The following is a 19903-nucleotide window of genomic DNA, read 5'->3' as shown; positions in this document are numbered from 1 at the left end:
GGGTCAGACCAATATGACAAATGCTTTCCAGGATCATGATAGGAAGTTGGGGCAGGTGGTGGCATTCATGGAAGGGATGCATGGCGATCTTGCAGGTCTACACAGGACAGTGCAGTCATTGGCAAGCAGTGTGTCGTCTGCAATAGTACAGTCGAATGAACAGGGTGCTACTTCTGTTTCCCCATCTACACCGCTGGATGTCTCAGGGGGTAGTGATTATTCAGAGCAGGACTCAAATACAGGTTATTGCACTAGAAGCAGCGTCAGACAGCACGTCAGGGCACGCAGGGCACAGACCCCATCCCCTAGATCAGCTAAATCTGTTCACGTAGACGACGTCAGATGCACTGGAGTACACACACAGGATCCACAAGTGTTGTTGGGGGACATGCCTTCCGGAGCTACACAGGCATTCAACACGAAAGGTACTCCGAAGGCAAGGGATACTCACATGTCCATGGACTGTTCCTTGGACAAGGCCAGTCAGAAGACAAAGGCACCTACTGAGAGCAGGGAGACTCCCAAGAGCAGGCCCACAGCAGAGGTAAGGGACACTCCCAAGGACAGTGAGAAGACTAAGGCACCTACTGAGAGCAGGGAGACCCCCAAGAGCAGGCCCACAGCAGTGGATAGGAACACTCCCAAGGACAGTGAGAAGACTAAGGCACCTACTAAGAGCAGGGAGACTCCCAAGAGCAGGCCCACATCAGTGGATAGGAACACTCCCAAGGACAGTGAGAAGACTAAGGCACCTACTAAGAGCAGGGAGACTCCCAAGAGCAGGCCCACAGCAGAGGTAAGGGACACTCCCAAGGACAGTGAGAAGACTAAGGCACCTACTGAGAGCAGGGAGACTCCCAAGAGCAGGCCCACAGCAGAGGTAAGGGACACTCCCAAGGACAGTGAGAAGACTAAGGCACCTACTAAGAGCAGGGAGACTCCCAAGAGCAGACCCACATCAGTGGATAGGAACACTCCCAAGGACAGTGAGAAGACTAAGGCACCTACTAAGAGCAGGGAGACTCCCAAGAGCAGACCCACATCAGTGGATAGGAACACTCCCAAGGACAGTGAGAAGACTAAGGCACCTACTAAGAGCAGGGAGACTCCCAAGAGCAGGCCCACAGCAGTGGATAGGAACACTCCCAAGGGCAGGGACACACACAGGGAGCAGGTGTCTGCTGGAGGCAGGTGCACCACAGACGACAAGTCTGCTGGCAGGAACAGGGCGGCGAGCAGGGCACAGGCTACATCCAGAGACAACACTCCACCTAAGGATAAGGCACATCCTACGGACAAGGCATCTAGCATGGACAATGGCGCAATCAAGGACAGGCATACTTCACCCCTGGCTGCACTGAGGCTGATGTTTTCTACTAAACGCCAAACTGATGTCTCCGCGGCGGAGTCCCCCCATACCTCCACTCCCATCCAGGCCAGTCAGAAGCAGAGGAGGGTGTCCCCTGTTGTTGCATCCCCCATTACACATCATTCCGAGTCCAGGCGGCAGGCACAGAGCAAACGACAAGCAGGCTCCAGCACGTCCCCCGAAACCAGATACCCGGCAGCAGTTGCTCCACCTATGCTGGGTGGTGATTCTTTGGAGTCCCCACCACTTGGCAGTCCTGTCCTGTCCAGGGTGCACTCACACCTCCCTAAGAAACGCAGACACACACCATTGACACCTGCAAACCCCGATTTGGCTCTAGGTGAGCTATCCCCAGCTCCCAGGCCCACCCTGCCTCCTGGCCCATACAGCCCTGTGGCTCATCATTTCAGTTGTCCCAGTGGCGCCGGTGCAGTTGACTCTCATGTATCAGATGGTGGCACAGTGTCAGTTGTGCCCTCTCCTGTTGCAGGTCCTGGCAGTGTATCTGGGTCTATGGCTCACGTGTCAGTTAGAAGATCTGTGGCTGTGTTGCACACTCCTGTTTCTGGTGCTGGCAGTCTGTCTGGGTCAGTGGCTCACGTGTCAGTGACTACATCTGTGGCTGTGTCTCACACTCCTGTTGCTGGTGCTGCCAGTGTGTCTGGGTCCGTGGCCCATGTGTGTGTCACTCGGGCTGTGGCTGTGTCTCACACTCCTGTTGCTGGTGCTGCCAGTGTGTCTGGGTCCGTGGCCCATGTGTGTGTCACTCGGGCTGTGGCTGTGTCTCACACTCCTGTTGCTGGTGCTGCCAGTGTGTCTGGGTCCGTGGCCCATGTGTGTGTCACTCGGGCTGTGGCTGTGTCTCACACTCCTGTTGCTGGTGCTGCCAGTGTGTCTGGGTCCGTGGCCCATGTGTGTGTCACTCGGGCTGTGGCTGTGTCTCACACTCCTGTTGCTGGTGCTGCCAGTGTGTCCGAGGCAGGTAGTTCACGCAGTCCCCCCTGATTCTGTGATGTGAGGTGCTGTACACTTCACTCAAATGTTAATTCACATGGTGTGTCCATTGAGAACTGCGTGGCACTCTTGTGGTCCCTGTGACGGGTTGGTAGGGACACGTAGTTGTGCTGCCTCTGATGTACCTGCTCTGTACTCTACAATGCCCTGTTGATGCTCTGATACTGCAACCTGCCCTCTCGTTACCTGCCTCTGATGTACCTGCTCTGTAATGCACAATGCCCTGTTGATGCTCTGATACTGCATACTGCCCCTCTCACGTGCTGCCTCTGATGGGCCTGTTCTGTGCAATGGACTGTTGATGCACTTAGCCCCTCTCACGTGCTGCCTCTGATGGGCCTGTTCTGTGCAATGGACTGTTGATGCACTTTGCCCCTCTCACGTGCTGCCTCTGATGGGCCTGTTCTGTGCAATGGACTGTTGATGCACTTAGCCCCTCTCACGTGCTGCCTCTGATGGGCCTGTTCTGTGCAATGGACTGTTGATGCACTTAGCCCCTCTCACGTGCTGCCTCTGATGGGCCTGTTCTGTGCAATGGACTGTTGATGCACTTTGCCCCTCTCACGTGCTGCCTCTGATGGGCCTGTTCTGTACTCTACAATGCCCTGTTGATGCTCTGATACTGCAACCTGCCTCTGATGTACCTGCTCTGTAATGCACAATGCCCTGTTGATGCTCTGATACTGCATGCTGCCCTCTCGTTACCTGCCTCTGATGTACCTGCTCTGTAATGCACAATGCCCTGTTGATGCTCTGATACTGCATACTGCCCCTCTCACGTGCTGCCTCTGATGGGCCTGTTCTGTGCAATGGACTGTTGATGCACTTAGCCCCTCTCACGTGCTGCCTCTGATGGGCCTGTTCTGTGCAATGGACTGTTGATGCACTTAGCCCCTCTCACGTGCTGCCTATGATGTACCTGCTCTGTACTCTACAATGCCCTGTTGATGCTCTGATACTGCAACCTGCCCTCTCGTTACCTGCCTCTGATGTACCTGCTCTGTAATGCACAATGCCCTGTTGATGCTCTGATACTGCATGCTGCCCTCTCGTTACCTGCCTCTGATGTACCTGCTCTGTAATGCACAATGCCCTGTTGATGCTCTGATACTGCATACTGCCCCTCTCACGTGCTGCCTCTGATGGGCCTGTTCTGTGCAATGGACTGTTGATGCACTTAGCCCCTCTCACGTGCTGCCTCTGATGGGCCTGTTCTGTGCAATGGACTGTTGATGCACTTTGCCCCTCTCACGTGCTGCCTCTGATGGGCCTGTTCTGTGCAATGGACTGTTGATGCACTTAGCCCCTCTCACGTGCTGCCTCTGATGGGCCTGTTCTGTGCAATGGACTGTTGATGCACTTAGCCCCTCTCACGTGCTGCCTCTGATGGGCCTGTTCTGTGCAATGGACTGTTGATGCACTTTGCCCCTCTCACGTGCTGCCTATGATGTACCTGCTCTGTACTCTACAATGCCCTGTTGATGCTCTGATACTGCAACCTGCCCTCTCGTTACCTGCCTCTGATGTACCTGCTCTGTAATGCACAATGCCCTGTTGATGCTCTGATACTGCATGCTGCCCTCTCGTTACCTGCCTCTGATGTACCTGCTCTGTAATGCACAATGCCCTGTTGATGCTCTGATACTGCATACTGCCCCTCTCACGTGCTGCCTCTGATGGGCCTGTTCTGTGCAATGGACTGTTGATGCACTTAGCCCCTCTCACGTGCTGCCTATGATGTACCTGCTCTGTACTCTACAATGCCCTGTTGATGCTCTGATACTGCAACCTGCCCTCTCGTTACCTGCCTCTGATGTACCTGCTCTGTAATGCACAATGCCCTGTTGATGCTCTGATACTGCATGCTGCCCTCTCGTTACCTGCCTCTGATGTACCTGCTCTGTAATGCACAATGCCCTGTTGATGCTCTGATACTGCATGCTGCCCTCTCGTTACCTGCTATGTTGTACCTGCTCTGGTGCCCACTTTGCCCATGTTCACGCATACACTGTGATTTGACCCCTATTATTTGACAATAAAGGTAGTCTATCAAGTCTCGTGGTCTGTCGTTGTCATTCCTGCTTGCGTACTGCAAATGTGTATTCGTATATGCTTCTCATCAGTGGTTTCGGTAACATGACACTCCCCCTCCCTACGTCACGTCCCTTGCTGGTATTCCCCTCCAGACAGCCAATGGTTTGTACCTTACCTGCGTCGTCGTCCATAGTAGGCCATGACTAGGACGTGGTGGATCGCGAAGAGCATCGGGAAAGCGTGTAGCGCCGGGTCCATGGTGGTGGTCAGCTTGCGGTGGGTATCTCGGCTGTGTCACCTATGTTCGCTGTGGGGATTCCGCCGTGTTAAGACAGGTTGTTTTTCCGCAGCGGTTTTATGTGTGTTTTCCGCCATCTTGATTTGGGGGACGGTCTTCGACGTCAGTGCGTACGGCGGAGCGTCCGGATGTGTTCCGTCCGCCGCGTGGTCGTGTGTAGTTGGCCGGCGGAGCGTGTTTTTCCGTCGCGGACGGAAATTTGACACGTTTTCCTATCCTGATATGGCGGACGGAGTATCCGCGGCAGGCGGACACGGAAAAGGCTTTTTCCGCCTACTCCAGGGCCGCGGTGGCTCTTCCGTCCGCCATCCTGATCGACCCCTTAGTGTAATTCCTTGCAGCCATTTTTCCACATTTTTCCGTAGCAATGTGTTTCTTATGGAAATTAACATGGGTATTCAACCCCCCCTTTTTCTTATTATTCTTATAGATATATCATTCATCTACAAAGACACTTATAGTGCAGACCTTGTTAGATATTAAAACTTAAAAAAAGACAGACATTTGCAAGCAGCCGCGGGCCGTGGAGGGAGTTACGGTGGGGCAGGGAGGCGGGGAGGGGGAGGGGCAGGGTGGAGAGGGCTAAAAACCGGCATATGGATTATTACAGGTAAGTAAACAATTTCAATAATAAAACGAATTTCGTAGTGCGCCCTGCATTGCAAAATGCGATGCAGTGCGCGCTATGAAATTCGTTTTATTAATTAAATTGTTTACTTACCTGTAATTATCCAGGTGCCGGTTTTTAGCTCTCTCCACCCTGCCCCTCCCCCTCCCCGCCTCCCTGCCCCACCGTAACTCCCTCCACGGCCCGCGGCTGTTTGCAAGTAACGTTTACTAGCACAATCTATAGAAAACTCTTACAACAGCCATGCAAATTGTAACTCTCAAAACAAATGCAATGGTCATGACCTCACCATTGATGAAAGAGAAGCAATTACAAATGTAATTAATTTTATAGATGAGATTGTCGAGCTATTAATGTAGTATCACTAATTGGCTTGATTATGTGTTGTTATTTATTTACACTATGATTGAAGGTGTTTTATAGTTTTTTATTGGTACACATATTGTGAGGATAAAGGCATTGCATTTGATGCACAAGTTAAGGTTTGCTCGACTGTTGTGTAAGTCATAGATTTTGCTCCTAACAATAATTTGCTAACTGAAGGTTTTCCAATTAGGCATGTTTTTTTTCTCTAAATTTGGAAATTAACTTAAAAAAAAACACTGGTATAGTGCAGTTATTACATTTTAGCTATACATGTTTTAATCTTGATTAAAAAAAAGATGAATCATATTTTTATTTGATTTATTTTAGTGGAGTGTATTAAAGAAAAAGAAATTAGCTATACACATTTCTATGTGAAATTTATAGGTGCAATGCTATCTTATTATATTAAAAAAATATTTTTTTTATTTATTGTTTTTATATATTTTGTTCCTTTAAGTTGGTTGTAAATTGTTAAAATATTTAGTTATTTGTTGTATTTGTAATGCATTTTTTTATATAAATATGTGTGATGCAAAATGATTATATATTATTTTCATTTGTTAAGAATACTATTGTTTGTTATCATATAATTTAATATTATTGTCTGTTTTATTTTTTAAGCTTTCATATATATTTCATATACATTTTATATATAAACTATTAATGATGTTTATATAATTTTAGACTAATATTATCTAGTAATTAATATTTTAAAACCATAATGTGTAATATTTAGTGTCCAATACCTTTAAAAAAACTAATTTAGATTAGACTGGGAAAAGGTAATGTGACCACTTCAGTGTCCAAAACCTTCTCTAAGATTTAGATTGGGGTGGAAAGAGTGAATATCACCCAGGTAGTGTTCAGAACCTTCTCTTAAATTACACAGGGCCTGATTACAATTTCGGGGGTCTGTTAGACTCCAGAACCTGTGGTGGCAGTGTGGGGATCTCAGCACTGGCAGTCCAACCACTCTGGTATTAGTTTGGCAGTCGGACTTCCAAAGGACTGCTGCAACTGCCCGTGATTCCTTATCCATCAGCAGTGTTGCAGCTGTGTGAGGCTACACTATGCTGGCAGTGCCACTTCGGCACCACCAAGCATATCACGATTTTGCTCACTGCGACCTTTTTCCTGGTGGTAAGTCCGATAATAAAAAGGTGGTAGTGTGTAAACTAAGGGGGCCCTACATGTCCACCTGTTGCCTCTGTGTCTAGGAGTTGTTGGAGGGTGGAACATGATGTACCCCCCTGTCTGAATGCATCCCAGTTCTGTCCTATAGCATGGGCTTCACAGTCCATGCCATGCTGGAATGTGCTTTCGCACTCCCAGTACAGTGTCTTTCTAAGGCTCAGATATGAGCCTTTGAAAGGTACTGCCATGGAACCACCGAAGCACCACCCACCAGACCATGAAGGAACTTATAATCTGGTGGGCCGTGTGCTGATGGGCTTGGTGGTATGGCAGCGGCCGCTGGTGTGGCGGCCCACTGCCACACCCCAAACTCATCATCAGACCCTTGGATTAGAGTGGGAAAAAGTTAAATGTGACATTTTTAGTGTCTGCGACCTTCCCCTAAATGGCTTAAATTGGAGTGGGAATAATAAATGTCACCTCTTTGGTATCCAAAATATTCCCCTAAATGTCTTTGATTGGAATAGTAAATGCCACCGCTTTACTGTCGAAAACCTTCCCTTAAATGGGATATAAAGGAGTGGAACTAGTAGTTGCAACCATTTTAGCATCCAACGCCTTTCTGTCAATGGCTTAGATTAAGTCGGAATAGTAATCGTCACCCCTTTAGTGTCCAAAAGCATCCACTGAGTGGCTTAGAATTGAGCTGAAATGCTAATTGTGACCACTATAGTTTCCAACAACTTCCCGTGAATGGCTTAGATGTGTGTGGGAATAGTAAATGTCACCCTGTAGTGTCCAACACCCTCCTCTAAATGGCTTAAAAGGTAGTTGGAATAGTAAGTGTGATCACTTTCATGTTCAACTCCTTTCCCTAAAAGACTTAGATTGATGCAGGCATAGTAAATGACACCCCTTTAGAGTTCAAAACCTTCCACTAAATGGCTTATATGGGAGTGTGAATAGTAAACGTCCCCCCTTTGGTGGCCAACACTTTTCCTTAAATGGTTTGGATTGCAGCGTGAATAGCAAATGGGAATTCTTTTGTGTACAAAAGAATACCTTATCAAGCAGGAGTGGGAATAGACAAAGTAACTATTTTAGTGCATAGCATGCTAAATCAAATATGTTATATTACATTGTGAATATTATATGTGAATCTTTAGGTGATGCACTTTTCACATACATTATTAAACTGCCTTTAAAAAAAAGACCTATATATGACCCCGATTTTGATTGTTATATTTTCCTTTAATGTTTTTTTATTTTAATTAAATGTATGTTTTGACATTTTCTAAACCTATACTTTTAAACAATAAATAAAATGTCTTTATTATTACCTTTTTAACATCCTCTATATTTTTTCGATAAACCAAACTTCATATTTTTTTTAAATTGTGTCACCTATTAGTATGTTAAGTTTTTAACCATACACATTTTTTATACATACATTTTTAAGAGGTTCGATATACATTAAACAAAAGTCTTTTAGATGTAGTAGTATGTTATATATATATTTTTTTATTGTACTATCTATTTGATACTTTACCCAATTAATTATATTTTCATAATACATTTATTGACATGCTGTACATATTTTATAAAATTGTTGCATATTTTATATGATTTTAATAATTTTTATGTACAGTCCTCTTGTTTTCTATACGGACATAGTCATTTATTTGTTTTCATTTAAAGCCATTTTTTTAATGCTAATAGTCCTTTTATAGCCTATTCCTATCATTTTTCATCAGATTTGCTGGGAATGAGTCACGGTTACCTGCTGATGAGCATTGGATAAGTTTAGACATTTAAAAAAAATTTATAGCAGGTTTCGGGGGTAGGGGAGATATGGTAGAACTAGTCAATGGTAGCTCTAGTGTTTGCTTTTATTGTGAGGGTTAGTTAGCAGTTTTCTTTAGCAGGATTGTGCATTAGACAAATTTCTTTTTTTATAGTTGCAATCGAAAGTTTATGTTGTATTTGAAAATATCGTTTTGTGTATGGCTATTCTATGTGTTTTTAGAGGTTTATTGTTTTAGAAGTCATCCCGAGGACCTATGTTTTGCATTTTCTTCAAGGAAATTATTTTGGTTTCAAAGTAAACTAATATTATCATTTTTTATTTCCATTGATCTTTTTAGGTTTCCTGGTGCATTTCTTTGTTTGGGGCTTTTAATGATTCTTATGACTTTTGCCTACTTCGATGGATTTGCACTGGACGTTTTTATAATTGCATTTAATGACACTTTACTTTTTATTTTATTTTTTATTATGTTTCGACCACATGGATTTGGGTGGTGTTCTACAGCTACAGAACTGTAAGTTTAATTTATTTATTTGTAGGTGGGAAATGTTATATTTCCATATGTATTTGCAATTGCTGTAATTACGGAGTACTACTTTACATGTCATTGTGCTGGATTTTCTTGCTTCGTTTTTGTGTTTATTTCTAATATTGTGTTTTTATATTGTTGATGTGCTGATTTTCAAATAATAATGAAACATATATTTCTATTTATTGGTCTTCTCTATGTTATTTGCATTTTGTGACTGAAGTGCGAAAATAAAATTGTTTAATATTTATTTTAAAATCCTTATGTCATGGTGGGTGTGCCTATGTTAAGGTTACTTGGTTAGTGAGTTGGTAGCTGGGTTTTTATATTAGGGATTGCTTTTGATTCTAAGGGCCTCGTTATGATGTCAGTCGGAAAAGGATCCGGCAGACTACTTGTGGGAATCGAACTCCTATTGACTTCAATGGGAGCCTGTGTTCCGGCCGACAACTCAGGCTCCCATTGGAAAAAGGAGTGGTCGCGGAAAACCGTGCACCCTATGGCAGGCACCCCATGGTGCCTGCCACACTGTGCACCATTGGAAATACCCACTGGCCCCAACCGGAGGCCTCCTGATAAAGGATGGCTTGCTATGGGCCCCCAAAGTCAGCTTCCAACAGCTGTTCTGTGTCGGACAAACTGATTCAGAAAGGCTGTCAGAACCCGACACTGTAATGCGTCGCTCTGGAACGCAGTCCGTAGACCTGTACGATTCAGCTCCGAGCGACTCGGATACTCTGAATGCTGTTCGGACCTGTGTCGGAAAGATGGAACAGTTACCTTTCATCGAAATTGGTTGGTCAGAAAGTTTTCTTAGTCGGTCGGAAACAGGTGTTTCGACACGGATTAGGTAAACCTGAATGTCATTCATAGCCTTTCTGGCTGACATCCTAATGAGGCCCTAAGTTTTGTACTCCTTTGTTGTTAATAAAGATTCTTTGTTATTTATAAACAATCTTTACATAGTAGGACATCATATATTCTACTGGTTTGCTAACTTGTTTTAGGTTAAATTTGGGTTACTGATTGCTTGATTCTTTGTTGTTGGTTGATTTGTACTTTTTGTAGGATCACTATGAATTTGTAGAATGTTAGGTGGATCCCCCTAGTGTGAATGGAAGTAATTGTGCTATCCTTCTACTGCGTTTTTGGTTTTGGCTTCTTGAGCCGTGGTGCTGTCATACACATTCCACTATTATATTTGGAACTTGGGTTGGTATCTGCGTCCGGGGCAATGCAGTTTACCAACACAAGTATCTTCAAAGTAGTCTATTAGGGGAATTAATTTGGGCCAGTTTTGTTGGTAAAATGAGCTTGCTATAAATGGTTGTTTGAAACTTCTTTAACAAAGACTTAGGCTAGTACAATTAGTTATTTTTTTATTTCAATGATAAACTAGCGGTTTGTTGTAAATGTACCCTAATGCTTTGATTAGAGTGATAGTAGCACCTTGATTGGCTATCTGTGGGTACAGTTTAAATATTGTTTGTATCATGGCTTGCTCAAAGTAGATTATTATTATATATGGGAAGAAGTTTCTATTTCAATATGGTAAAGTAGTTTGAAGTAAGTGATACTTTGTCTATTAGGTAGCAAGGCATCAATTAGTGTTTTGATGTTCACCTGGTCTGGTGCATATCTTGGTGAATTGTTTAGGGCACATTTTGAATGTTCAGTCCATCATCCCTGTTTGACAGTGCCTTAGTCTTAAAAAATGTAATGCTTTAGCAAATGTTATAATTTCACACAAATGTGGAATGCACCACCAACTTCCAAAAATCATTGTATCCATCCACTGTTAATGTTAAAAGAGTTTTTCCTTTATTCTTCTTTATGCAACAAAGAACCACCGACGTGTTTCGTCCAACTGGTGTGGACTTCATCTGGGCTTAATGTCTGAGCACAGAGCAAGAGGACGGAAATAAGGACAGACTTTGTTGCTGTCCGGCACAGGAGCTGCTTCATTCTGAACTGTCCCTGGATCCAGGAGGGAACAGTTGCGATGCAGGACTAACACAGTCCCTACATCTTCATTCTACCATTTTATAAAGACCTACTTTCTAAGAAGTCTATACTTTACATTAAGTCCTGATGAAGTCCACACAAGTTGGATGAAACGCATTGGCTGTGCTTTGTTGAATACAGAAGAATACAGGAAAAACTCTTTTAACATCAACAGTGGATGGATACAATTTTTGGGGAAGTTGGTGGTGCATTACACATTTATGTGAAATCTGATATAAGTCTCGGTGACTGCTCCTTGGAAACAGTGCAGGATGGTGATGAAGCACACCATTTGAGCTAAAAGACTCATAACTTTGGACTCTCTTGTGGGGGATTGCTTTGTAGAGACGTGCATCACAAGTACATTTTTATGTATAGGTTTAGCTTACTATTTAGGTTGTCATGTAGGAGGGAGGGTCCATCAAGCAAACAATCAATCAATATTACTTTATTTCACAACATATCTATTGCATATAAAGTATTTATATAAAAACTATTTCATCACATATAAAATGACATTTTAAAATTGACCTTCCGTCTTCAAAAATGCATTAATACAATTAAAGGGAAAGATAAAATGTTCTCTCAATAATATAACTGTACATTATAAAAGGTGATTATAAACTGAATACACTTAGCTACTGTCTAAGAATCCAAAAGTCTGTTGGTTTTTCCTACACTTTAAGGCTGTTCCCTGGCGGTCTCAGGGCAGTCCGACTGCCCAGGTTGTAATCGGGCAGTTGGACCACCGGTGAGGCTGGATCTGCCACCATTGCGCCACCCTGAGTCTTGTGCTCCTCGCACCACCAGACTCGTAATAGGGCCCTTAGTGTTTTGAAGTGGGTGTAACTGGTAGCTGTCATGTGTGGTGTTCAGGCACTTTAGGAAGTATATCTTTTTGAATTTCAGTAGTGGCCTTTGTTCTGTTAGGGCATGCCTTATGTTGATCTCTGTGACATTTGGGGGTGGCTGCATTCTCTCACATTAATGACGACATCATTTTATAGTAGCCCTACCATACATGCATTAGAGAAGTATTTTGTACATTTTCAATTATCATTCTTGGTGCTTGTGCTTCCTTGGCTATAAGAGAGTGTGAGAGTTCAATTGTTTGCCTTACTGTCAGGTGATATATCTTGCTCTTTCTGTATGAAAATAGATTAATAATACAGTTAAATAAATTGTAATATATTAATTTTGCTTTGAAAATGTGTGCAAAATATTAGAACACTCTTTAGAATTTACCTACAGCTGTGTTGTCGATTATAATTGCTGTTCTCTTTTTCGATTTGTCGTTGTAGGATTTCTAATGTGGATCAGTTGGCTTATTTTGAGTTTGGAGAAAAATATTCTTATTATTGACATTTTTGTGGGGTAGTTTGTAGGAGTTGTAGGAGTCGAGGGCTTTTATTTTTACTTTTTATGCTTAAGGTTTAACTCATCTTTAGAAGTGGTTTGATTTTACCTACTTTGTATGTCCCTTTTTCAGGTGTCAATTGTTGAATTTAATTGGTTGGTCTATAGATTGTAGATGGTTCGTTATTTGTATATTTGTGTTTTGTTAAAATAAGTTACCATGTTAAAAAAATGTTTTAATTACTTGTGAAGGTAGGTTTTTTTTCTGATGGCAATCTGACATATTGTCGTTGTTTTGCAGCTTTAGGGGCCGATTATGATGGCGGACGGACGTGAGTCCGTCCGCCACCATAGAGTAGGAGGGAACTTCCGCATGGCCTGCGGAGTTCCCTCCTGTGTAACTAGGATGTGACCACCACCCTGGCGGTCACATCCTCTATTTTTACCATTGCGGCGGGTGCGGCTTCAAGCTGCATCCGCCGCAATGGTACTAATGCATACATTGCATTTGTATGCAGAAAGCGGCAGGCCCATGTAAACCCCCCACCCCCCTTCACCCAGGGGACCCGCAACGGGCCCCCGCAGTGAAGTTACACATGCTTTTTCACGGCGGAAAACCCGCCGCGGAAAAGCATTTTTCGCAGCAGCCCATCCTAATATGGCTGACGGTGTCTGAGAGACACCGTCACCATATTAGAGCTTTTCCGTCGCGGTTGTAAGCCAACCGCGGCGGAAAAGGTGCGGACGGAAACCAGGACCCACCAGCCATCCTAATGTGTCGGTGGGTCTTTGGTGGGTCCGCAGAGGGTTTTCCGCATCCTCCGGGCCGGCGGTGGCTTCCGCCGGCTTAGAGGATGCAGAAAATCCTCCATCGTAATAGGCCCCTTAGTGTTTTTGGTGTGGAAAGTGTTGTGCATTTCTGCTCCTTTTACATTGTGTTTTTGATTAATTTCTTATTTTATTCATTAGTTTGCTTTAAGGGTGTTTTTATTGGTCAGTGTTCATTATGTTTAATTTATTGTATCAGTTATTACCTTTTACTGGTGGACTAATTAGTGTTTCTGTTTTAATGTGAAAAAGGTGAAGGATTTTCCAACTTGTTAACTCATTTGACTTTAATGAACATTCTAGTTCTAGCATGTGCTACCAAGGGGCAGGCTCACAGTTACAGAGATGATGCCAACACCTGACAAAGTAAAACCATGTGCAAACATCAGAACCAGCTGAGCTATATCCACAACCAATGAGAGTGCCACAACAACCAACATGGAAAATATAAAAAAAAATATCATGCTAGAAATGAAACCTCTTCTAATAATTTTTAGAAAATAAATCAAAAGCTTCATAGGTTCAATACTAGTTTAGAGTTGGGAATAACTGGCTAATTCTTTCTAGAATTATTAATCTTATTTACTGCCAAATTACTCATAATTATTAATTACGTGAAAAGTGTAATCCATCCTTTAATGCCATTTTCACAGTGCAAAATGCACCCCACACCCCAAATGGAACCAAGGATGCATTTTGTGCTAAGAATACCACACTAAATGCTACACAACAGGAACAGCAGAAATCAGCAGCCACTCGCTTTCCCTTAGTTTGTCATTCCTGTCTTCCACCGGTCGGATTTTTTGCCCCAAATTTCTTTTATTTACACAAGCTGGCTTTTATCGCATAGTTTCGGTAATTTTGCATCACACGCCTAATGCCTAATTACAGAAACTGCTCAGATTAGTCCAACATATTAAAAGTGTTGCCCAGTTCTAAAAATAATGCGCTTCAGCCTGGCAGTCACACTACACTATAGGCAACACCTCACTGAAACAGGAGTATCACATGCAGAATCATGTCAAGAGGTAACAACTCTGCTTTGTTCTAACCAACCAGATATAAAAATGTGTGAAGGCCAGCAGCCATTCTTTTTCTGTGAATTTGGACTCCATCTGGACTAAAATACCATTTGTTGGATTACTGATTTTGAAGATATTTTGTTCCAACATTACTGATTTGTAATTTTACAGAGGCTTTCCGGGACAAGCCCAGTCCTCGGATGGTTCTGCCAATATGTATAGGGTTTCTTCTTCTCAAACAAGAAATATCCTATACAATACAACCCCTTTGTATCTCTGTGGATCCAGGGACGTGCTCTCTTCTGCTACTATACACACATTCACAAGGACATAACCCTTACTCTCATCGGTTACAACATAACTTTCTATTTGAACTCTGTTACTATGTGTTACATGATGTTTGAAATGCTAGCAGGGGTAACATGGGGTTGCGTAATAACATAAATCCATTAACACACCTATCAAGATGAAGCTTCTGAAAGTGTCTAAATGACCTTCACCAAAAGTCCATGATAAATGTTTATGACAGGTACTAATGCATTATATTGGTGTCTATAGCCTTCTCAGTTATCTAAATATTACAACTGTCAACATCTGTGCATAAAATACTAGTATTCTCATGCCTCATATTTAACATCACTCGGTACTTAAATTAGAGTTGGTTGGGTTTCTTGTTGATAACATTGAATTACGCATATTCTGAAAAGACACTGTGTGAATATATGTGATTATGTATTCTGACACCCTGTACAATTGTACATGCTGACAGAAAAATGCATATCCTCAAAAGAATACACATATGTCATTTTTACGTGTTCTTTGGCGCTAAACATCTTAGAATTGGGTAAATTAAAAAATCCTTGTAAGTTGGAAGAAGCCAATTAAGTCATATAAATAGTTGCCATAATAATGGGCACAATTCCTTAAAACATTAGTAGAGATTGTACACATTTTTTTTAGCTTTAGGGCGACGTAACATTGTTCAATAAATAGAACCATATGCTCTGTTTGGCCTGAACTTTGAAATAACAGGTTATGAAAATATAGAGGCACTTTGAGCTGGGCATGGACAGCTATTCAGAAATGAGAATTAGACTGTGATATACAATCTGCTACAGCATACAGAAGTATTGATAGCTAACAGTGAATAAAAGGGCTGTTTTTCTCTGTGGGACTGTAATTGCCACCAAATAGACATCAAGAGTGAAGTTCAAGTTGTCAATGACTTCTCTCATGACCCGAGGTGCAAAACATCTCCTTAATTCAAACTTTACTCAACTATAATTTAAGTTATGTATGCCCCTCAAAATAATCTGCCCTATATTTGGCCGCTAGATAGGAGCAGAGGACTAATTGCTGGGTTTGGGGTCATACATAACAAGGCCTCTCCTTCTCCTCCATGTCCCCAAAAATATACCTTGCATCCAGAAGCCTGGTATTCCTTTATGATGTAGCAACAGTGAACAAAACACTTTGGGGCTGAGTACTATCTCGCTGGGAAAGCCCCCTGTATGACTCAGATTCCGATGCACCGGTATGGTGATGGAGTTGGTTCGCTCGATATCCCATTGAACCCTACGGGAGCTTATATACCCAATGCGTGCACAGGCACCCATAGCAAAAAGGGGTGGGTGGGGAAAAGCGTATACCCTTTGGCGGGCACCCAATGGTGCTTGCCACACTGTGCATGCATGGCAAGGGGGACCCTTGGGTGCTCCCACGGGCCCGATTCAGAGGGCCTCGGGTGAAGGGGGGCCTGCTACAGTCCACCGAAGTCCAATACATACAGCCGTTTTGTCTCGCTGAGACGAGTCGATACAGCTGTCCGAATTGTGCATCGTACTCGCTAGTTCGAATGCCGGCACCATTGCGCGGCACGATGCGGCTGTGAACGAGTCCGACTGACGGGATTGGGCTCATGAATGATTTGGTCGGTGCAGACGAGATCTTCGCATCGTACTTGGTTGTTCGGAACAGGGGACGAATCCTTTGGAATCATAGGCTCCGAAATGGATTTGCTCACTACGGAAAATCTCGGTAGGCCTTCCTAACAAGATCGTCATTGACCCCTTTGGGTTAACGAAAGTTGCTATGCCATGGCATAGAATTAATACATCAAGTATTCAGTTGTTCACGCTGAAGGCTCTCTAGAAGAGCTATATATAATATTAAAATATATGTTATTCACTATGACCTTATATTTCCGAAGGTTAAGCCTGATATGGAAATTGAAGAACATTATTAATTTGTTGATCAAGCATTATTTAACCCCTTCGATGCTTGTGACGGAACAGTTCCGTCACGAGCGCCGGTTGGGCTGTGCTCATGAAAGAACCGTTCTGTCACGGCCTCGCCCGTTTTTTAGAACCTTCAGCACAGCGCGAAAATTCGCGCCGCGCTGAAGGTGTTAAAATGCTGTGTAGCAAACAAAGGAGGAGTATCACCATACTGATTTAAGAAAATCTTAATGGGATGTATGTTGGCAAAAGGAAAAAATTCTTCCTTTTATAAAACCCCTCACTCACCAACCTAGTGGTGACATGCTTCATCATCGGGGTCCACCCTGATGACCGAATGTCACCAGGGTGTGCTGCAACACCTGAATTACAGTGGAGCTGCTTTGTGTTGAAGTGCAAAAAATATAAGTGTTAAAAATTGTCCTGGTATAAACTCAAAGAATACATTTTATTAGTGAGCAATTGGACAATATTAAAAACATTGTGGAGATACCTTGAGGGTAATTATGACCAAAAGTATCCCTGCAAGTGGTCTGGTCTACATGTTTCAACCTTACGATGGAGAGTACCAAGTTTTCATCAGGACCAAAAACAAAGAAGATGGACGGTCTACACCCCCTAAAAGGCGTACCCAATCCTAAATTCTTGTGAAAACAGCAAAAATAATATTCTGCTAAAAAGTGTGAGCAGCTACCAAAAATTGGTGCGCTCAATAAAAGAGAGACTCATAATAGAAGTCTTTTAGGCATCGGAGGGCAGAGGAGGGAATATCCTCAACTAGAACATATTAGTTCAGTTGTTGAAAGGACGGCGAAATACCTATGGCCGTGCCCGCTGCCCCGCTACAATGCTGACAATCCTTGAAACAAAATTACTATTAAAGAACACAATTGATTAGTATTTCACTGATTGATTGCTCATCACAAGATGTATTTCATCAGTTAATAGCTTTACTGACTGTATAATTTTGCACATCCATGAACATAATCCTCCATTGAGTAATTTTGATATTTTTTCTATTTTTCCAGGAACCTTAATGGGTTATATTATATACCTTTCATGTAAGACCTTCTATCTTAGACCATGGAGCATGGAACCGTAAAAGTTCAAAGTTCAACTCCATAGTCATAGTGGTATGTCTTTTACACATTTAGGGGGCCGATTAGGATTGTGGTTTTTCCGCATCCTCCGGCCCGGCTGAAGTGTCCGCCAGCCCGGAGGATGCGAAATAAACGCTGCGGAGCCTTCAAAGACCCCCCACCAAATTAGGATGGCTGGGGGGTCTGGAAGACCGTTTGCCGCTTTTCCACCGCGGTCTATCAGACACCGCCAGGCATATTAGGATGTCTGCTGTTCTATGCCTTTCCACGGCGGCATTTCCGCCGTGGAAAGGCATACGGACTTTTGTTTGAGGGCCCGTTGCGGGCCCCCAGGGGTGAAGGGGGGGTGGTGGTTGCACATGGGGGGTACCTATGGTACCCCCCTGCCTTTGCGTGCACGAAGCGGCAGGCACCACACGGTGCCTGCCGCTTCGTGCATGCAAAGGAAAACATGCATTTTTTAACCTTGCTGCGGGTGCTGCTTCAAGCAGCACCCGCCGCAATGTTAAAAATACAGGATGTGACCGCCAGGGTGGCGGTCACATCCTAATTTGCACGGAGGGACCGCCGCTGCCACTGCGGACGGTCCCTCCACCTCTGGGGTGGCGGACGGACGCAGGTCCGTCCGCCATCCTAATAGGGCCCTTAATGTATCTGTAAATCTCTCTTGGTTGTGACATAAATCTTATCTCATTGTACATGTTCATTATAGTATTATCTTAAGAATCTTGGGTCCCCTGGCAAGATATTCCTTAGGGGCCACTGTCCTAACAACGTCATCATTTTATTATCTAATTCTCTCCTAATTTAAGACCCATGATGTCAACCAATATTAAATGTTAAACGTTTAGATGAAGAATAACATGTCTGATAGACATAACGATCTTTTGTCCCAGGGGTCCCTTGGCGGGTGGGGACCCTGGACATTTGCCTACTTTTCGATGCCTGCAAAAGCTCTGGTTTATTCCGGCATCTCCCTGCATCTCTGCAGAGTTAAGCCTTTCACTAGAATAAAGCCAGAAGCGCATCACAAATGCCTCTTTGACCTCTCTTTCCACTTATTCCTATCGCATTCACACCCCTCATCCCCATAAGCTGCGCTCTGAAATACATGATAAATCCAATACCAGGGTTGTGGACAGCATTTTGTGGATTCTGATTGGTTTCTTCATTGTAAACCTATCAACACGTTTGATCATGCAACAATTACCTTTTCCTTGCTTCGATGTGTCAATGAAGTTCAAACTACTTCGATGTATCTATCATTCACTGAGCAGGAAATGTGTTTTTAGGTAATTTCAATTAATTTAGCTCTTTATTTATATAAATGACAGCTACGTTTGGCACTCATGCAATACATATGGAATGAGCTGAAATCCTTTGAAAATCTAGGTTGTAATAAAAACATGACATAAGGGGTCAGCAATTTAACACTCAGGTATTTGAAGTGATAGAGCCGCACTAAAAAGTACCATACATTGTGGTTGGAATAGGACAGTCTTTATTTCTGCAATCAGCTTTAATAACGAAATAGGCTTTTAGAGAAGGTTACATGTTTCTTTTAAACAACCAAGTTCCCTTGAACCGTGTTCCCAGGCAGTCATTTCTTTGAAGCATGAAATAGATTTTTTTGGACAGTACACAAAGTAATCACTGTGTGGCACACAAGGCTGTTCATTTTACACATCACTGTTCAGTTGAACTGCAATTTCTGTACATTCTACTGTAATTTCTGTTGGCAATTATTTTTCATTTACCAGGTCTCTTTTGTCTTTCTTGTATCTTGGATGTCTCCATGAGTCCTTTTCTTAATTCTGTTCACGAGGGAGCAATTAAGCAAGCCAATTCCGAGTAAAGAGCAAGCTATGAACAGAGCACAGTGAGCAGCGGTATGGAGGCTAATTCAGAGTGCACAGCTGCAAGTCACATTTATTTTATTTCCGCTGTGCAAAGGTTTCTCTAAGCAGATTTCCATGTCACCCTATCTAATTGCACTGTTGCACTGCACATGGCGAAGAACCAAGTCATAAAATCCGTTCAGTTTTCTAGATTCTCCACAATGAATATGTAACACTGCTTTTCCTCAACCTCTCAATGTGGAGGCCGTATCATGAGGTTGACAGACGGGACATCTGCAAATCTCTAAAATGACCACTCTAGTCTTTAGGCTCCATTGA

The sequence above is a fragment of the Lissotriton helveticus genome, chromosome 3_1 (genome assembly GCF_964261635.1).
Source record: "Lissotriton helveticus chromosome 3_1, aLisHel1.1, whole genome shotgun sequence".
In the NCBI taxonomy this organism is placed as follows: Eukaryota; Metazoa; Chordata; class Amphibia; order Caudata; family Salamandridae; genus Lissotriton; species Lissotriton helveticus.
The sequence above is the reverse complement of the archived record's forward strand: the minus strand, read 5'-3'. Positions refer to the sequence as shown.